This window comes from Canis lupus, chromosome 9, assembly GCF_048164855.1.
Source record: "Canis lupus baileyi chromosome 9, mCanLup2.hap1, whole genome shotgun sequence".
Lineage (NCBI taxonomy): Eukaryota > Metazoa > Chordata > Mammalia > Carnivora > Canidae > Canis > Canis lupus.
This window is the reverse complement of record NC_132846.1, coordinates 44,846,375-44,866,728: the sequence shown is the minus strand read 5'-3', so window position 1 is coordinate 44,866,728 and position 20,354 is coordinate 44,846,375. Positions and strand designations below refer to the sequence as shown.

General features: G+C 42.6%; 1 protein-coding gene across 2 annotated transcripts in view; it reads right to left on the bottom strand.

The window, feature by feature from the left end:
• SUSD6 (sushi domain containing 6) overlaps positions 1 to 20,354 on the bottom strand; it is a 97,809-nt gene that overhangs the window by 75,688 nt on the left and 1,767 nt on the right. Inside the window, exons 1-2 of one of the 2 annotated variants that reach the window (XM_072839077.1) lie at positions 12,556 to 12,634; positions 10,604 to 10,751 (exon numbers count right to left, since the gene is read on the bottom strand). The exons of the other annotated variant lie outside the window; for it this stretch is intronic. The gene's annotated coding sequence lies outside the window, so the exon portion shown is untranslated. Of the gene's footprint in view, positions 1 to 10,603; positions 10,752 to 12,555; positions 12,635 to 20,354 lie in introns of those variants that run through there. 2 annotated transcript variants of the gene reach the window in all.

Here is a 20,354-nt window from a genome sequence, read left to right as displayed (position 1 = left end):
GGGGGGGGGGGTAGGGAAGGAGGAATGAAAAAGGAAGAGATCTGACCTGAAAGCCTGGAGAGCTAAATAAGCATGGAAAAAGAAGGAATTTCTTGGGCTGGGAGGCTGAAGTAAGAGGAGTCGGGGAAAGGAGAGGGAGAGAGGCCATGAATCAGGGAAAAACAGAAAGAAAAAAATCCCATTTGAAATCCTCTAGGGCACAGGACAATTCTTAGGGCTTCCCTAGTATCTATTACCTTGTAGGCTCCAGTTATTCTACAGAGTATTAAGTATCCAACTGAATACTTAGAGTAAAGCCAGTCTGTACATCCATGAAAAACAGGCAGAGAAATTCCACTTTGTATGAGTAGGTAATGAGAGCCATGAATGTTCTTGAGCAAGAAACACAACCTAAGCCAAGTGAAAAAGTATTTACTAAAAGCCTACAATGCGAGGGGCACCAGAATACTTAGTCCTTGCCCTCAAAGGGCACTGCCACCATGGAAAGGAATGGTTAATTCCACCTCCCATATATATAGGTCTTCATTCTCTTACCTAATCTCATGAGATAAGAACAATGTTCATGGGAGATGAATGTGGCAAGAGAGACCTAATTGGTGAGAGAGGATGATGAGGTCTGGTCAGGATGGTAGTGGCAGAAACCCACAGAAGAAAGAATTGGCAGGGGCTGGTTACTGACTAGAAAAGAGGGGATCAGAGAAAGGGGGTCATGATAACAAAGAAGTTAGAGAGCAGGAAGATGTGGGTTTCAATTCCCAGATGGTGACACTATTTCAAGCCATGCTTTCACTCCCTTGACCACCAAATGCTAAGGTCAACCAGCTCAGCCATTCTCCTATTTCTGGGAATGGGGATTACATATTCCATCCTTCCCATCAGCCAATGGTCTTTTAAGCTAGTTGTGATTTCCTGTAATTCCCATTTGCAAGGAGGTGAAAAGGATCGATAAGGAGAAGAGTTGACAATTCCTTTGTCCATCACAAAAGTAATAAATATATCTCAACAGTCCTGCACTAAAATTTTACTGACAGCTCTTATTCTGGGAAAAGGAGAAGGAAGCATTATGTTTAAAAAGCCCTTGGGATCCCTGGGTGGCGCAGCGGTTTCGCGCCTGCCTTTGGCCCAGGGCGCGATCCTGGAGACCTGAGATCGAATCCCACATCGGGCTCCGGGTGCATGGAGCCTGCTTCTCCCTCTGCCTCTGCCTATGTCTCTGCCTCTCTCTCTCTCTCTCTCTCTGTGACTATCATAAATAAATAAAAATTAAAAAAATAAATAAATAAACCCTTCATTCTTTAAAAAAAAAAAAAAAGCCCTGAGGTGAGGTGCCTGGAAGGCTCAGGAGGCTAAGCATCTGCCTTCGGCTGGGGTCAGGATCCCAGAGTCCTGGTATCAAGCCCCACATTGGACTCCCTTCTCAGCAGGGAGCCTGCTTCTCCCCTCTCCCTCTGCTGCCACTTCCCCTGCTTGTGCTCAATCTGTCAAAATAATAATAATTTTTAAAAAACAAAAACAAAAAAAACAATGACCCTGAGGCAGTGTTTTCCTCACCCAATGAGTTCTCCTTCTAGGCAGAACCTCCCTAGCTGCATTTAATGAGAGAAGAGGGATGAGACAGGTAAGCATCCATCCACCCTGAGAGCCAGTACCAGTTCCTATAGAGAAAAGAGGCCCAAGAACCCTCAGCACCTAGCTGTGTGAAAAATGAGCACAAAGTCAGGAAGGCAGAATCAACAGAAAACCAGGCCACAAATGCCTGAACTCACAGCACATTGGAAACCAGCGGCTGGCCTTCCACATAACTGCTCTGAAGGCAGAGAGGACCCCTGGAAACAAGGGGGTGGCCAAGGGCTTGTCCCAAAGTGGGGCTGCCCTCTGTAAGGCTGAGGCACAGAAGGGCCACTGAGGCTCCCAGAAATGTGGCCCTTCTCTCCAAGACCCTTCTGGCCATTCTGCCATCCCTGACTACCCTAGACAGAAGCAGCATGGTAACAGGTGAGCCGTGGTGAGAGCTGGAAGGGAAACCATAGGTGATTTTCTCCCTCTGTGACTGCGAGCAAGCTTCACTTCCTGAACTTTCTTCAAGAAACAAATATAACTTGAGATTTCTCAATGTTTCAAAAATAAGTAAGTTAACAGGGGAAATGAATTTGAGATGTATACTTTACAAAGGAAAAGTGCAATTTAGCCCTCTCTCTTATTAAACAAGAATAAGGGGGGGGGAAGTGCAGATTGAATGAAAAACACTTACTGGTTAAAGCAACTTGGTGGATTCTCTGACATTTTCTAAAGAAGCACCTCCCTCCCACCTGTGACAGATTTTGACAGCTTGAGCAGTCACGCTTCACACAACAACCTCAAACAACTAAAATAAAACTAGGGTGTGACCTGAGAATATCTGTTATGGCAAAGCATTTTCTCAGTGCTTCTGTTTGGGCTTCTTATGGACCACAAAAGGCCTTTTTATAAGCCTGTGGCCTGGCTGTATCACCAAGGAGTGCGATGTCTTGTCAATCTGAAAGGAATAGTTTCTATAACTGGGGTGGTCATACTCCCGGTGATGTGGACCCTCAGAACAGTAACAGCAGCATCATTATTATAAACAGACACTTGACTGCTTAATTACTGTACATGGATCTAAGCATTTTCTGTGTAATATTTGATTTAATCCTCACAACAACCTTAAAAAGTAGGTATTAGGACTATCTCCATTTTTAGACAAGGCACAAAGAAGTTAAGTAACTTGCCCCAGGTCATTACAATTAGCAATTCATGACACCAAGATTACAAACTAAGCAGTCTCACCCCAAAGCACACAATCTCGGTAGAGGGTCAAATTTATTCTGTATTAGATTAATGTAATTGATTTTAAATATTAAAATTATCTTGGATGTATTTACGGAACAGGAGGCAAAATTCTCATTCATTATAAAAGAAAACAGGAAGCCTTGAAGACTGTTCACACTCTATGCGTGAAGAGAGCTCTATACCCTCTTGAGGTGGGCTTGGTCCTGGCTTTGCAGCTCTACTTCAGAACCTGAGCAAAGGGAAGTGTTTTATATGTGAATGCCAGGACCTCACCCACAAGGGAACTGATTCCCAAGGTGTAAGATGGATCAGGTAATTCTAATTAACCACACTTTGAGAAACACTGCTTTGGGGCATTCTAGAAACTTCTGAAGCTGCTGCAAATTTGGGAACTAGGTCATTAGATGTTGAAGGCTAATTCCCCTGAACTGCTAATGAGACAGGCACCGCATGTTAAAAAAAAGCTGTTGAAAGTGGAGTGGACTAAAACAGAAATTCAAAGACATTAACTCCCAGAGCTCTCTTTACAGATTTGGATCTCATGGAGAGATTGCCCTCTCCACGATGTGCATATATGCTTGTTTCCAATAGTCCACAGCTGAGATAAACTGGCTAGAATGTGCCTCAAAAATGAGCTTAATTGCTCTGGAAAATAACGGCCAAAGATGGATATGCTCCATATTAGTGATCAAATTCAGATATCCTTAATAGTAACTTCAACAGGAAAAGGCTGAGAGGGGAAGAATTCCTTTTTTTTTTTTTTTTTTTTTTTTTAATATTTGTTCTTTAAAGTCCCAACATAGAGCACCTTGCCTGGGTCTTTGTACTCATGTGTAAATTGAATAAAGATGTACTTCCTTTAGGGTTTGCCTCTCTATGTTTTAGTATGTCAGAAAGTGCCCATCCACATAGGTGAGCTCACCAATTTTATCCTTCTTCCTTGACTTAAATTATCTATTTCAATTGCATAACTATACAAGAAACATGCCTCCAGGTTCAGAACGGGTTTCAGTAATTTAATTAAGTTATGTAGAAATGCTAATGCTTTCCTGGGAACCAGGCTGACCCTTCCCAGCTCCTTTCTAGTCTCTGAGGGTAAGTCCTGCCTGCTGCCCTCCCCTTAAGGTGGAATGCTCTTTCTTCCTGGATTTCCACAGTCCTAACAGAGGCTGGCTCTGCTTCGTACCAGCATGCCATTCTAGAAAGGTTCTTTTAAATCCAATTTAGCATTAATTCTCACAACTATAAAATGGGTGTAAGCAACCTACTTCAAAGCTGCTGTGAAGATTACACAAGTTAATACAAATAAAGCACTTAGAACAGTGCCTGACAGGTAGAAAGCACTCCACGACATGTTATCTTTTATTATGAGTCTACCTCATAATATTAAAAAAGTTTTACATGAATCTAGAGCTTCATAATTTTCAAAGCAGTCTCAATTCATTATTGCTACAATTAGTCCTCACAATAAGGATTTAAGTCAGACAAGACTGAAAGTGTATGGACATTTCCTGCTATAATGAAGAACTGGTCTGACCATGGGAGCTCAGTTACTCAATATCTCCTTGGAATTAGAGTTGGAAAACTGTCTCAGCCATCTTTGTATTCCACCTCCATACATACTAGCAAGAATCAATAAACCAATGTTGAATTGGACTGAATGTAGGGTTTGACCATACCATCAACAGAGCAACTCTAGCCTTGTGGCAAGGAGTTAGGGGACACATCAGAATCATTATTCTAGGGAATGCCTGGCTACCCCGAACACAGACAAGAGGGCTACCTTTCCCAGTCCTGATCCCAATTCATCTTTGGTTTTTTTTTTAATATATATATATATTTTTTTTTTTTAAAGATTTTATTTATTTGTTCATGAGAGACAGAGAGAGGCAGGCAGAGACACAGGCAGAGGCAGAAGCAGGCTCCATGCAGGGAGCCCGATGTGGGACTCGATCCTGGGTCTCCAGGATCACGCCCTGGGCCAAAGGCAGATGCTCAACTGCTGAGCCACCCAGGCGTCCCCTAATTCATCTTTGAGAAGAAAAGAAGCATCTACAGGAGAGAGAGCAGTCAGAGGTCACTCAGAGGTAAATGGCAGAAGTGTCCTTGCACAACCTCTGAGGCAGCAGGGAACCAGGATAATATAACGGGGCATAACCCAGCCCCTCCCCTGCTGGGCCAAATGGGGATCCATAAATGCGGCATCTCAAAGGCAGATAATGCTGCCTTCCCTAACTGAAATGGGAGTTGCCTTTCAGTAGAGTCCTGGCCAGTCTATAAATACCAGGGATTAAAAGGTTTCCTGTGAGGCCAACTGCCACCTGCCTAAATACAGAGACTATCTGGTCCTCCAGACCCCAAACAAACCCCACAGAGTTTCCCTGAGGGAAAAGCTGCCATCATCCAACAGTATATACCCCCTCCTTCCAAGTAATACCTCAATTTTTCTATTTCCCCCACTTTGGTTGTTTTCTTTTCTTTTCTTTTCTTTTTTAAGATTTTATTTATTTATTCATGAGAGACACATAGAGAGAGAGAGGGGCAGAGACACAGGCAGAGGAAGAACCAGGCTCCATGCAGGGAGCCCAACGTGGGATTCCATCCCGGGTCTCCAGGATCATGCATGGCCTGGACTGAAGGCGGCGCTAAACCGCTGAGCCACCAGGGCTGCCCCCACTTTGGTTTATTTTTACTCACCAACCTCTCCTTCTCAGACCTTTACCCAGGACCATCCACTCCCGTGCATCCCTCCACTGCAGCTTGCACCTGGCTCTGACCTCCTCTCTCCAGGTGTTTGTTCTGTCGCCCTCACCACCTCATCCTCCATCCCACCACCTTCCTAACCCACATATATTGTATCTGCCCTGAAAAACATGGCTTTGGAATCACTCCAACCTTGGTTCTACCTCCAACAGAGTAATTTACAGTACTTAACCTTTTAGAGCTTTTCTGATCTAGAAACTGAAGACAAGCCACAAAAGTATAGTACCTGGCACACACCATGCACTCAATACTTCCTACCTTGTCCTACTCTCCACTTTCTTATTTCTTTCCTAGGCTCCATGACTCTATCACTGTTTCTAGGTATCATATGTGCTACATCCAAATGTCTTAACTGAAAGGAGTAACTCAAATGATGAACATTTTAGTCACCAATGTTATCCATGTAGCAGGTACATTCTGGGACAAGGTCTCATCAGCAACCTTCAAATTACACTAGAGAGAAGACTGGTTACCTTAAAACCTCCCCACCACAAATGGGCCATTTGGTGATGAAAGTAACCAGAGGGAACAGGAAGACACAGAGCTGAGAGTCACTTGTGGCCAGAAGCAAGGGGGAAATAAAGGCCTCTGTAAGGTAAGGGCAGCACTTTCACATGCGACTAAAACCCCAAAAGAAAGCTTCCCATAATTCCACATTTACATGTAAAAATGTTTAATTAATTCTGTCAGCAAGAACAGCTGCCAGTTTCACTAGAAACACCATCTGGTTCATTTCTGATAAGGCCCAGGCACGACTTCACATAGGCCAAAGACTGTCTACAATATGGTTCCCAAAAGGTGGCATCCTAGATGACAGCTCCAAGGCAGTGTGCCATTCGTCTCTCCCCAGCGCGCGGAAGCTGCTCCTGCAAGTTCAATGATTAGGCCTGAAATAAACCCAGAGCTTGGTTCTTTTATAAGTATCTCCTCTAAATCTTCCAGGCATCGCCCTGGCTAACTCAACATATGGCTGTAAGACAAGTCACCAAATTAATCTGTGCCTTGCTTCCTGTAACTTTGGAGTGGGCATACATTCCAACTCACTTCCAGACATCAACCAGAATCAACTTAAGCAGGTCTGTCTTCAAAAACCAGATACTCTAGAAACATGATAAACAGCCTGAACAACTTGGTTTTTTTAAAGATTTTATTTATTTATTCATGAGAGACACAGAGAGAGAGAGGCAGAGAAATAGGGAGAAGCAGCCTCCCTGCTAGGAGCCGTACGTGGAACTTGATCCCAGGACCCCAGGATCAGGCCCTGAGCTGAAGGCAGACACTCAACCACTAAGCCACCCAGGTGTCCCAACAACTGTATTTTAGAGGGGCTTTCGTAAAGTGGGTGCAAGGGTAGCTTTTCCACTGTAGAGTCTCATTCTGCAATTAGCCAAAATTAAGAGGGTCCCTTCCACAAGGTCTTTAAGCTCCTCCAAGGATCTTCCTTTTGCTAAGCCAACAGGAAGCACTGGAGACCTTTATGTAGCCACAAATAATGAAAGAAAGCAAGTTGGGAATGAGAGCAGACTTGTCTAGAGGTGCACAGACTTGACTGGTAGTAAGTACTGAAAAGTGACTGCCTCAACAGCAGGGCCCTTCAGATCCTGATGTGGAATTATACAATGTGAATGCAATACTACAGCAAGTATATGTTCCAAAATAGACTACAAGGTTTGCCAGCCACCACTAAATGCAAATTTGGAAAAGGGTGTATTTGAAACAAATGAAAACAACATAAAAACTATGAAGTGCAAGAGTCTGTATAAATACCCATGCTCACTGGGCAAATTTAGATGGGTAAAACTTTTGACATTGAGTTGCTTGTATTATTCACCAAATGGTAAGTACTTCATGAACCCTATGAAGAAGAGGACAAGGCAAATGTTGTAAAGTTTGATTAAGAGAAAACCAAAGACACAGGGTGAAAAGTGTAATACAAACCCAACGTGAGGAACTGGTGGCATTAGCTCTGACCCCCTAAGTTTGGTGATGAGGAACTTGTTTCTGGAAACAATTCCGGGCAGGAATCACCCAGGGTACCCCCCCAAGTACCCTCCCTCCCCAGGCAAATGTGAATATACAGAACATAAGCCCACAGCAGCAAAGCTCAAAATCTATTTCCCATCAAGTCTAACTTCAACTCAAGCATTCAGTCCCACAAACAGGCAGACAGTTCTTTCTGGAGCAGGAGGGAAATCACAGGCAGTACCAAAGTGGTACAGAGAGAGGTCTTCCCCTAGGGAGGCTAAGCCCATCCTTGTGCAGGCCTTCCAGGGTGAAGGAAGAAGAGGTAAGCAGACTGAGGACTGTTGGTGTGGACTCCAGCAGGAGGGCAGTTAACAGAGAAGGCCATTTCCGCTGCTAACTCAACATGGCCTCAAGACAAGTCACCAAACGACTCTGTGCCTCACTTTCTGTAACTCTGAAGTGGGCGTAACTCCACCTTGCTTCCAGTATAGCTGTGAGAATAACAGCTGATAACAGTTAATTTACTGAGCACTAACCACATGCCAGATACCAGGCTAACTGCTTGATATGTCTCCTCCAAGCCCCCACGCATAGTAAACATTACTATAAACCCCCATTTTCAGTTGAAGAAACCGTGGCTTAACAAAGAGACTACCCAAAGCCACATAAGGCAGACTGAAAATTTAACGCTACAAAAGCAAGGGTTGACCATGAATTAATATTAGTATCACTTCTTCCCCAAACAGACTGCCATTTGAGTATTTTTTTAGTTGCCAGGTACTGTACCTGGTTTTAAATATCCCATTTTAGGGCAACCCTGGTGGCTCAGCGGTTTAGCTCTGCCTTCATCCCAGGGGGTGATCCTGGAGACCCGGGATCGAGTCCCGTGTCAGGCTCCCTGCATGGAGCCTGCTTCTCTCTCTGCCTGTGTCTCTGCCTCTCCCTCTCTCTCTCTCTGTCTCTCATGAATAAATAAATAAAATATTTAATAAATAAATAAATAAATAAATAAATATCCCATTTTATTTGATTTTCATAATAATCCCATGAGGGAGTACTTTTAAGTTATATGGGCCAACAATCAAAAATTCAAGTGACAGAAAAAGAAAGCTTAAGAAGTTACCATCTTCCTGTTCTCCTTCATCAGCCCCAAATTCCCCATAGCAAATAATCATTAATATTTTGGTAGCTACCTTTCTGGAGACAGGCAGTGTTAACAATATCATCTCCATTCTACAAATGACAAAAATAAGGATGAGAGAGGTTAAACTTGATCAAGCATACAGCTGGAAAATGGCTGAGCTAGCTGACAGTGAAAGCGTGGTTAGTCTGAGTACCAGGGCTGCTATCTTTCACTTGCCTCCCACTTCTTAAAACAATCGCCCATTTTCATTCACCACAGGAAAGGGGGAAACTGCTTGGCCCACAGCCAGTCTTACTCCTCCACTTTCCTAACTACATGGAAAAAAACAGGGCTGTCCAAGCACACCCTGCCCCAGTAACATCGGCACTGCTTTATGTTTCTCTAAATCCAAGCTGTCATGGGTGAAATGGGACCTTCACTTCCAACCTCCTCCCTGCCCACACAGACTCCTCTTTGCCTCTGAAAACAAGGGCAGGACAATGGGGAAGAGGAGGTCAAGCCTTGCCTACAGGAGACCCAACATCCCTTTATCGGCAGAAAAAGGAAGGATATTCCTATAGGAGCTTTCACAAGTTCTCAGGTGAAGACTGTCCCCCTTTGGAAACAGCATTTACAGAGTTGCTCAAAATCCCCATCAGAGTCCTTAAGACTCAAAGAACTCGGAACAACTTCTCTGGCTTACCCTCAAATGGACCTTTTAATAACCCCAAACTGCACGGTTTTCTAGATACCAGGGTTTTGACCCTATGGCCTCTCCCTTCCTCCAAAAATAAAAATAAAAGCCCCTTGGGGGGATCCCTGGGTGGCGCAGTGGTTTAGCACCTGCCTTTGGCCCAGGGCGCGATCCTGGAGACCCGGGATCGAGTCCCACATCGGGCTCCCGGTGCATGGAGCCTGCTTCTCCCTCTGCCTGTGTCTCTGCCTCTCCCTCTCTCTCTGTGTGACTATCATAAATAAATAAAAATTTTTAAAAAAGCTTTAAAAAATAAAATAAAATAAAATAAAATAAAATAAAATAAAATAAAAGCCCCTTGGACAATATAGGAATGCTTTTCCTTATTTAGGAGATGAAAGCCACCTTTCAAGATTTGAATACTTCCACATTTTTGTCCCAACCGTACACAAAAACATGCTGACCTTCAGAGTACCTATGTTGAGATGGGGTAGCAGAACAGGAAAGGGTTGCTGCATTGTTTTTCATGAGAAAGTCGAGATTTATCAAGTCTGCAATTCCAAGAGGTTTCCTATTTCCCAGCATGAGGTACCAATGTTTGATACAGCCTGAGCCCCCAGCTGACTCCGGGTCACTATTTATTAGAAGCACAGTAGCTGCTAAACATCTACTGGTTTCTGAAGGCCTTGGCTTTCCCATTTGTAAAATGGGACTATAATCTTCCTCACAGTGGGACCCCTGGGTGGCTCAGTAGTTGAGTGTCTGCCTTTGGCTCAGGTCCCTTTGGCTCAGGTTGTGATCCTGGGGTCCTGGGATCAAGTTCCGCATTGGGCTCCTGCAGGGAGCCTGCTTCTCCCTCTGCCTTATGTCTCTGCCTGTCTGTCTCTCTCATGAATAAATAAATAAATAAATAAATAAATCTTTAAAAAAAAATATCTTCCATCTTCCTCACAGTATTATAGGACATCTTACTTGAAAGCCCTTTGTAAAATGAAGAAATCTGTATTGCTATTAATATGGATGCCCAGCCTGCATAGTAAACACAGCGGAGACTTAAACCAGACCTTCCATCCTCAAGGGGTTTAAAATCTGAGTGGAAAAGACAAGCCAAAATAAATACCACAGAACATTTGTTAGTCTGTGTGCTACAAAGAATCCCTATGGGGAGATGATTAAATGGGAAAGAGCATTCAATAAATACTTGTTCAATTAATAAATGAATTCAGATACAGTACTTGAAAAATACCTACCTTGTTGCTAGTCACAGAAAGTTTTATAAGACAAAGGCTCTGAAATCTGTTCATTCTGCTGTTGCTCACATATATCCAAGAAAAGCAGTGAGCATTTGTAGAGAGCTGGCCTTCTTTGAGATGTGATTTTCCAAAAGCATGCACAGACCTTCAAAGGAGATGACCCACACAATTACATTTTATAATTTGAGAAATAATAGAACCACTCCCAAAAGAGCGCAGTTCTGGAGAACAAACAGAAACAAGCCATCCTACTAACTACTTCCTTGACTGCAACCAGATTCACAGTGGATGCTAAAAATATATTAAGTAAATAAGGCCAAACGTAGATACACACTTGTAGGTTGGATTTAGGCCATGATCAATGATGCCTCCTGAGGTTTTTAAAAGATAGAGTTCTAGAAACAAAAATCTGGGCCTGATAATTAGCAGGGGTAACTCTGGTCTTGGAACCAAATTTTTTTTTTTTTTTAAGATTTTATTTATTTATTTGAGATAGAGACAGAGACAGCAGAGCAAGAAAGCATGAGCTGGGGTAGTGGCAGAAGGAAAGGAAGAAGCAGGCTTCCCACTGAGCAGGGAGCCCAACATGGGGCTGGATCCCAGCAACCTGGGATCATGACCTGAGCCAAAGGCAGATGCTTAACTGACTGAGTCATCTGGGCGCCCTGGAACCAAATTCTTAAGGGGTCCTGTAGTTTGGTCTTCACTGGCCTTGCTAAAACATTGGAAGAACCTCCAGCACCCTCTCTTTCCTTCACCTCCTCCCACCTCTGCAGACTCTGAGCAGTCTTCTTTTCCTGCTACCAGAGTGAAGTTGGTGAATGTTGGGATCCCTGGGTGGCGCAGCGGTTTGGCGCCTGCCTTTGGCCCAGGGCGCAATCCTGGAGACCCGGGACTGAGTCCTACGTCGGGCTTCCGGTGCATGGAGCCTGCTTCTCCTTCTGCCTGTGTCTTTGCCTCCCTCTCTGTGTGTGACTATCATAAATAAAAAATTAAAAAAAAAAAAAGAAGTTGGTGAATGTTAACCGCTTTTTATCACCTTGTTTATATTTGTTTTTCACTCAAACTAGGCCTCCCTCCAAATGTCTCTTTTCAGAATTTCATATAATTTTCATAAATTTTCTACATATCAATACCACTCTTTAATTCCTTGTCATCACAGTTCACGGGCTCAAAGTCACCTTGCCCTCTCATTCTACTGACTGATTTTAATCCTCTATCCCTGGTCAACCACTTATCAACCAACCAAATAACCCAGGAGCTGAGTACAAAGAAGTGGACAAGACAGTCACTGACCTCAGGTGACTCCCAACCTCAGCCTAGAACCTGGACCAACACAGAGATAGCTACCCATAGAGGTAAAATATATGGGGTTAGGTACTTATTGGGAGGCTTATGTGTGCCAATATTGTATTAGATCCTTTGTTGTACCAGCAGGTTATAAAGCCACAGACAGATCAAGAGACAGCACAAGCCAACATTTACATCTGAAATTGACACTTGGGTGTCAAGCCACCCTGGTGGCTCAACGGTTTAGTGCCGCCTTCAGCCCAGGGCCTGATCCTGGGTGCCCGGGATCGAGTCCCACATCGGGCTCCCTGCATGGAGTCTGCTTCTCCCTCTGCCTGTGTCTCTGTCTCTCTCTCATGAATAAATAAATAAAATCTTAAAAAAAATTTGTTTTTTAATTGACACTTGGAGGAGATGGAAGAAAAAAACATATTCCCTAAAGAATTCACACTACTGATTCTATTTCCCTCCTCCCAATTTCTCACTGTGGAACCCACACCTGCTTTTCTTAATTAAAAAAAAAAAAAAAAAAAGGTATTTCAGGGTCTGAAAACATTCCCACACTAAAAATTGATTGGTTAAATAAAGCCTATAAACAGGAAACTAAACTCCTAGATGGAGCTTACTCTGCAGGGAAAAGCAATTATTTGCTTTCTCACCTGGAAGGCCAAGAGGATTCTCCAAAAATACTTTTCCAGCCTACCTCTCTTCCAACTTGATTGCTGGATGGAGCACATATGTCACTGAAAAAGAGCAATTCCTTCAGAGTATCAAATTGAAAGTCTACTTTGCACAACAGATTCCTCCAATACTACCCTCAAGTAAATAACCCATGGGTATGCCCCTGGACTGTGAAGGCCATGAAGGCAAAAACTGTGTGTCCATTTTGTTCTTTATTTACAACCATATACCTAATCCAACCACAGGCATTCACTAAATACTTGCCAAAGAAATGACCAGATTTACTTCCTTTTGGTCTCTGCACTAACCATCTACCTGACTCCCACCAGCCTGGTTGGTCAGAGACCAACGAGATCATCAGCTTACAAACTATTATTATGACTAGAAGGTGCATGTAAAGGGGAAACAAAGATGGCCCAATGAACTATTATGAAACCCAGAGCCTGTTTTTCTTGCCATCCCGCTATGTAACAAACAAAATCCCCACAGGACTGAAACAAGGAGGTAGATGGCGTTCCCACAGCAGTTTCCACCTGGCTGTTGGATGAGAATCAAGGATTGATAAAGGTGTGGACTAGCTAACATACTACTATACTACTTGTTAATTCGCTAAAAATGTCTCGAGTGGGCCAACTGCAAAAGCACTACCCACTGAGCACAAAACTGCTCACTGGTTTTCCAAGGTAGAGAAAGCTAACATATATGACCTCAGCCCAAGAAGACTGGTTCCTTCTGGACTGATTAGTGACACAGAGATGAGTATTCACACTGCAGTTGTCAAAGGTTTTAGACTGCTAATGGGGTGGGGAACATCAACCCCCCCCCAGACAGCATGTTTCCAATCATTAGCAAGTCCTACTACATCTAGGATGCCACCAGCACCTGTCACTGTCCCACCTGGGCAATGGGGACCCAAAGGGGAAAACGACTCAGAGAACACATCCTATTGGCCTAGAGCATGTGGTGTTTTATGAACCACAAGGAAGCACAATACAGAGATAAAATAGTTAAGCAGGCCCAGCCTAAGCACAATAGCACCCATTTTAACAACTGTTCTTCCTCAGAAGAACTGAATTTAAAGACTCATTCCTCTTTGTAATTTCACTATTAGGTTCAAAACCACAATCACAGAAAAGACACGAATTTGTTCCTAACAACACGAACCACACACTACCCTGGACTCCAATGCCTTTCCCTGAGACAAGCCCAAAGGAGAGAGATGTTGATCATACAGCAGTTAGAAAGAGCAACTAGACTAGGGATCCGGAGCCCTGGCTTCTCTCCTGGCCCTGTCACCACTCAGTGAAGTTGGCTCTGAGTATCCATTTCTCATTCCTCCTTGTGAGGAGATTGGAGGAGACCATCCCCAAAGTCCTATCCTTCCAACTCTAGCATGTAATAAGCCTAGAGTCCCTCTTGTCACATACTTGGTTTGCTGTCCATGAAGTTTTTGTAATATCTGTATATTATACTAAAAAATCTGAATCTTCAGATAAAAACTTTATCTTCCCATTCAGCCTTTTGAGACCCCTAACACTTGGGAATAGAATTTGCATTACCAAGTAAAGCACACTCCGAAACTCTAAAACTTTGTCAGGGAAGTTATATCAGCATTCATACATATTTACACACACACACAGGCAGGAACTTTCTGGAAGGAAATCCCTGGGCTTGGCTCCAGGTACAGCTGAAGGTAATACAGATACAGGAGAAGATAACTCAAGTTCTTAGTTTTTATCTGGCTTCTTGGACAAAAGGCATGTGCCTTGTGCCCCACATTTCTCTGGTGTGGAACCATCTTGATCCTCTAATAAAAAAATGAGGTGGCCTGTACAGGCATACTTTCAAGAGCTTCTGGTAGTGACCTAGGAGTCACTAACAAAGGAGGAGTAGAAGGAGTAAGAAAGGAGGAGAAGAAGAAGGAGTAAGAAAAGCAAGAGCAGCTACTAAGGGATCCCTGGGTGGCGCAGCAGTTTGGCGCCTGCCTTTGGTCCAGGGCGTGATCCTGGAGACCTGGGATCGAATCCCACATCGGGCTCCCGGTGCATGGAGCCTGCTTCTCCCTCTGCCTGTGTCTCTGCCTATCTCTCTCTCTCTCTCTCTCTCTCTCTCTCTCTCTGTGACTATCATAAATAAATAAGAAAATTAAAAAAAAATTAAAAAAAAAAAAAAAAAAAAAGAGCAGCTACTGACCACGAATGTTAGTAGATCCACTTAGGACAAGGGCAAGAGGAGGCTCCGCATTATTTCAGTAATATGGCTGGTATGGTGTGAAACCAGCCAGGGGCAGATCGTGTAGAGGAAATGACACTCCCAGCAGTACCATCTGGTCCTCTTTGTGTCTGGCATGATCTATATTTTTAACCCCAGGTGCAACTAAGGTCCATGAGTAAAAGCCCTATAAAAGCTGTTCTGAAGAGCAGGCTTTCTCAGACCTACATTTAAACCACACTCAGGGTCCCTCTCCCTTCCCTCTACCTTGATGGTTGGCTCTCCATCCCAGCCTAGCAGATGCCTCTAAGCAGGTGCACGGAATGCTGGCATGGAATGTTTCATAAGAAAAGGAAAAGCTTCTGAGAACTATAAATTACATGTGATAAGGAAGGCTCTGTGGGGTTCATGATAAAGTTCACTCCATAAAACACAATGACGCGATTTAGAACTGAGGCTTCATGCTGAAAAAAAATTTTTTAAAGCAGCAGTACATGTGCACTGAATGTAGGCACTATTGCAATCTGTAAATTCCCACCACCTTTTAAAGTTCAGCACCAAAGATTTAGAAACAATGCTATTGTATTTTTACACACATAATTCTTCCTTTCATTTTTTTCTTTTTCCTAATTAGCAAAGAGTAGCATCTTTTCCTAATTCAGGGCAATAACCTCAATGACACAGAATCAAAAGTTTTTGCTATAACACTGTTTTTCCTCAAACTGCATAACCAAAATGTTAACTCCAAGGGAGAAATATAGATGCAGCTTTGAAAATATCTCCCTAAAAAAAAGAAAATATCTCCCTAAGAAATAAAAACATACGTCTACACAAAACTTTATACATGGGGATTCACAGCAACATTACTTATAATAATCAAAAAGAGAAATAATCCAAATGTCCATTAGCTGATGGATAAACAAAATGTGATATAACTATACAACAGATTATTTAGAAATAAAGTGGGATAAAGTACTAATACATGCTACATTATGGATAAACCTCAACAACATTATGCTAAGTGGGGATCCCTGGGTGGCGCAGCGGTTTGGCGCCTGCCTTTGGCCCAGGGCGCGATCCTGGAGACCCAGGATCGAATCCCACATCGGGCTCCCGGTGCATGGAGCCTGCTTCTCCCTCTGCCTGTGTCTCTGCCTCTCTCTCTCTCTGTAACTATCATAAATAAATAAAAATTAAAAAAAAAAAAAAAAAACATTATGCTAAGTGAAAGAAACCAACCTTATATTTTTATTTTTTTACATTTTTTAATTTAAATTCAATTTACCAACATACAGTAATAACACCCAATGCTCATCCCATCAAGTGTGCTCCTTGGTGCTCATCATTCAGCAACTTCTAAAGACCACATGTTGTGTGATTCTGCTTATGTGAAATGTCCACATAGGTAAACTATAGAGAGTAGATTAGTGGTGCCTGTGGGCTACAGAGATTGTGAGGAACAGGGATTGACTACTAATGGAGTTTCTTTTGGGGGTGATGAAAATGTTCTAAAATTAGAATATGGCGATGGCTGTCAGCCACCACTGATCTAGTTGATGGAAATATCACAAAGCCATTAATAAATAATTATAAGCTATATGTCATTACAGAAAAATATGGTATGCTAAATGAAAAAAAATACAAAATTTAATGCAGGGATTTCCAACTGAAAGAAAGCAGAGAATAGATGGAAATGATGTTTGTGGTAGGATGGTAGAATCATGGTGATTTTTTTCTTCCCCCTATTTTCCAAGCTTTCTGTAATCTTGTCCCCAGTGTGTTAATTAAAAAAAAAAAAAAAAAAGTGGCCCCCAGTCTTCCCTCAGACAGCCTAGGCTACCACTTAAAATGCAAAATAAGCAAAATCACCTTGTTCTCTTTTTCAAGTTCCCTTTTTTAAACTTCCACCCACTTAGTTTATTGAGATCAACTGAGAAGAGCCCAAAGAAGGAAGAATGGGATAAACAGTCCTATCCCATTCCCAGAAGCCAATTTCATTTTACTGGCTTTGTGAGAAACTGAAGCCTAGTCTAGCCAAAAATCTAGCAGAGTGTCTACACAGAGGCCAACTCCATGCTCTGATCTTAAACTTCTGTGGGTGAAGGCAAGTCACTGCTGGCAGGAGGTTGGATTTGGAAAGATGAGACTTTCCCCCTCTGTAAGAAAGGATGGTAAGAAAGGAGAGGCTGGGAAAGTGCCCCTATTTATACCTCTTCTCCAAGGTTTTATGTCCAATCTCCAACTACAGCAGAAAAGAATCCTGAGTCATTGAATTTTTCAACACAAAAGATCCTCTTCTGAGTAATAAAGAATACTCAGTCACCACCTCCGCTGTCTGCAAACCCCTGAGAACCTATTACTGTCATCGGGAACCCAGGCTAACTTTTCCTAAATAAAGCAATGGGGTGCTACCAAAAAAAAAAAGAAAAGAAAAGTATAACACTTGCACATGTGTGTGGGGAGAGGGGGCAGACATAGAGGGAGGGCACACCACTATCAGGTAATTATAAGAATCCACTAACACTGGCCACAGTAACAGGGAACTACATCTGTTTCTGCTTGAGAAAACGTTTCAATAATATCCTGTTTCTGGAATACTACATAAATTCTTGGCATGCAGCCTTCAGATGTTTCAAGGGTGCTATTTTTCTTTTCTGAGATATAAGGGCCCAGGAAGGAGAATATATCACAGGCAACACAGGAGCCTGTGAAACCTGTCCAGTTCTCACTACAATTGGGGAGTTTTCTGCTATTGCTATACCAGTACCTTCACAGAGACTCAAGTGTCCCCACACCCTGACAGAAGCACAGGTGGCCTTTCACAGCTGAACTGACCCAGCTCAGCACCACTGGAGGTCTACCAGCAGAGTGGAGACTTCCACACTCAGGTTAAGAATCAGAGGATGAGAGTGCAAACAAGAGGAACCCTGCTGGTTTCTAGGCCAAAGGACTAAAAGAGAAAGAAAAAGGATACCATCACAGACACACGAGCACAAAGGAAACATCTACAGATGCCTGACAGGTTTTGCTGCTAAAACCTAAGCCTTATAAGAGGTATCTCTTTCCCCAGTGCCTCCACTTTGTCAAATAAAGGTTTTACACAAAGACACAAACTTACAAGCATCCAAGGGAACAATGGCTGTTGCCTTGAATCCCAGCCAGAGTGGGAGTGAACAGATCTTGATGCTCAAGGACAGTCACCCCAACGCTGTCCTGGAATTGCTTCATTGGTCTCAGATTCACAGCTGTTGCAGCTTTAAACACACAAACCCCCAGCCCCAAACCTCAAGCTGCAGCCTTCATTTCCACTGATGTGAAATAGCCCTCCCACATTACAGGCATCATTTCTCACTGCTCTAGTTTTCAAGTCTCCTGAAACGTGGCAACATAACTTAAGAATGTTAATTTTTTAAAATCATTCCACTAAATGAAATCTCACTATGGTAGGATGTGTGGGTGGCCCCTAGATTGAAGCCATCTTGAGGAGAAACCAGGAGCAAGAGTTTCTATTATCATATATACACTTGTCCCAGTGTCTTCCCTTAACCCACCTGTCCTAATACTCAACACTCAAGTCTGCATCTAAGCAATATCTGCTTCTAAATATTTAAAAAAAAAAAAAAAAAAAAAAGGGCACCAGGCTTCTTTCTCTATTTGTTATTTCCCCTATCGCTTAAGGGAATGTCCCCAAAGCAGACTTCCTTACTGTCCAGGAAGAGAAAAGAGGGACAATGAATCCTGCTTTTTAACTTCAACTAGAAGATCACATGTTAATTCAGGAGCTCAGTAAAATGCTTCAAGGATGGCAATTATACAACCAGTACCAGTGGATCTGCTGACATTCAAGACTTCAAGTGGGCAGTGCAGGCCTATAAGTGGGCACTCCAGTCCTGCTGCCTCTTGGTACATGTGGAAGTAGGACAAACAGCACATGAGCTCTCTGGTCTTCTTCTCTGTCCACAGGCAGCTCTGCTTCTCCACACTTGTTTTAGTACAGAAATGAGGAAGCTTACATGACTCACTAATTTTTTAAAAGATATTGTAATTCTCTGAGCCCACAGCCAGACACCAGTACAGCTGACCCTTGAACCACACAGGTTTAAACTGCATGAGTCCACTTTCATGCAGATATTTTACAGTACAATATTATAAATTTATTTTCTCTTTCTAGTGATTTTCTTAATAACATTTTCTTCTCTCTAGCATACTTTATAAGAATGCAGTATATAATGCACATAAATATAAAATAAGTGTTAATAAACAATTTATGTTATCAGTGAGGCTTCCTGTCAACAGTAGGCTATTAGCAAAATTTAGGGGGAAATCAAAAGTTATACATGGATTTTTGACTGCATAGAGGTCAGTGCCTCTAACCCTGTGTTCTTTTAAGAGTCAACTGTAGTTACTTGGTGGTCAAAACAGCTAAGGATATGGGAAAAAAAAAGTACACAAGGAAAGATGTAAAACATCAGGCAAGTTTTTATCTGGGCTATAGAAAAGCATGGAGGCATAGAGGGAGTGAAATAATGCTTAGTATACGGTATTAGTAGCAATAAACTTGAAATAAATTTTTACTTTTACTTTTTTAAGGAGCAAGTGAATTATTACCTTTGGAGGGTGCATATATGTATATGGAGTGGGAGGGCAGCTGTAGAAACTACCGCCCCAGCAACAGCGAAGGAGGAAATCCCCTGCCAGAAGATGCACCATTATATAAGAGCGCAAGTTCAGTCACCACATGATGGAGACCTGCCAGGAAACCAAAGTGCTGAGGTCTCCTCTCTGCCAGCCCCTATCTGTAACACCTAATTCTTCTCCTTTTTTCCGTTGCCTAAATTGTGGGCTTTGAGAAAGCAGGCCGCAGCAAATAAGCTGAACTGTGCCATTTGACACTGGGTTTGGTCTCAGGGTTTAAATACTTGACAGGGGAGGGGGCAGTTTACAGCCCTACTCTGAGCACCCAGCTCTGTCCCCATCTAGCTATAGGCGAGGATTTGTTTAATATGCCATTTCTACTACAGTATCCAAGTCATTCTGTGGACAGAAAGTCCTATCAGGCCTCATAATCAGTAGTGTCCTCCAATTTAACTCACTCGACGGAAAGAAGGTCCCTAAGCAGCACATGGTTACCACTTAAAATTAACATAAATCAAAATACACCGACTTAAAGGCTGTGAACTCTATGAGGACATGGTTATGCTATGTGTTACAGTATCCTCAATACCTCAAAACCTTACTGTGTATGCCATCTAAGCCTGGCATACATTCTGTATCACATAAATACTTGAGAATACTGAATGAAAAAATGAATAAACATATGAATATTGTGCACATACCATAAATGTGTACCTTGGAGAGTTATGGATGCTCCAGATCTGAGAAAGAGCTTGAGGAAGTAATGCTTTGAAAAGCTTCTAGAAAGACACCAGTTTCAATTTCACTAAATGGTAAGCAAATTAGAAGCTAACAGTATAATCTAGCAGTTAAAATGTGGGCTCTACCATGAGCTATTTTTGTGACCTTGGGCAAGTTATTTGTTTGATTTTGGTTTCAACTGAAAAAAAAG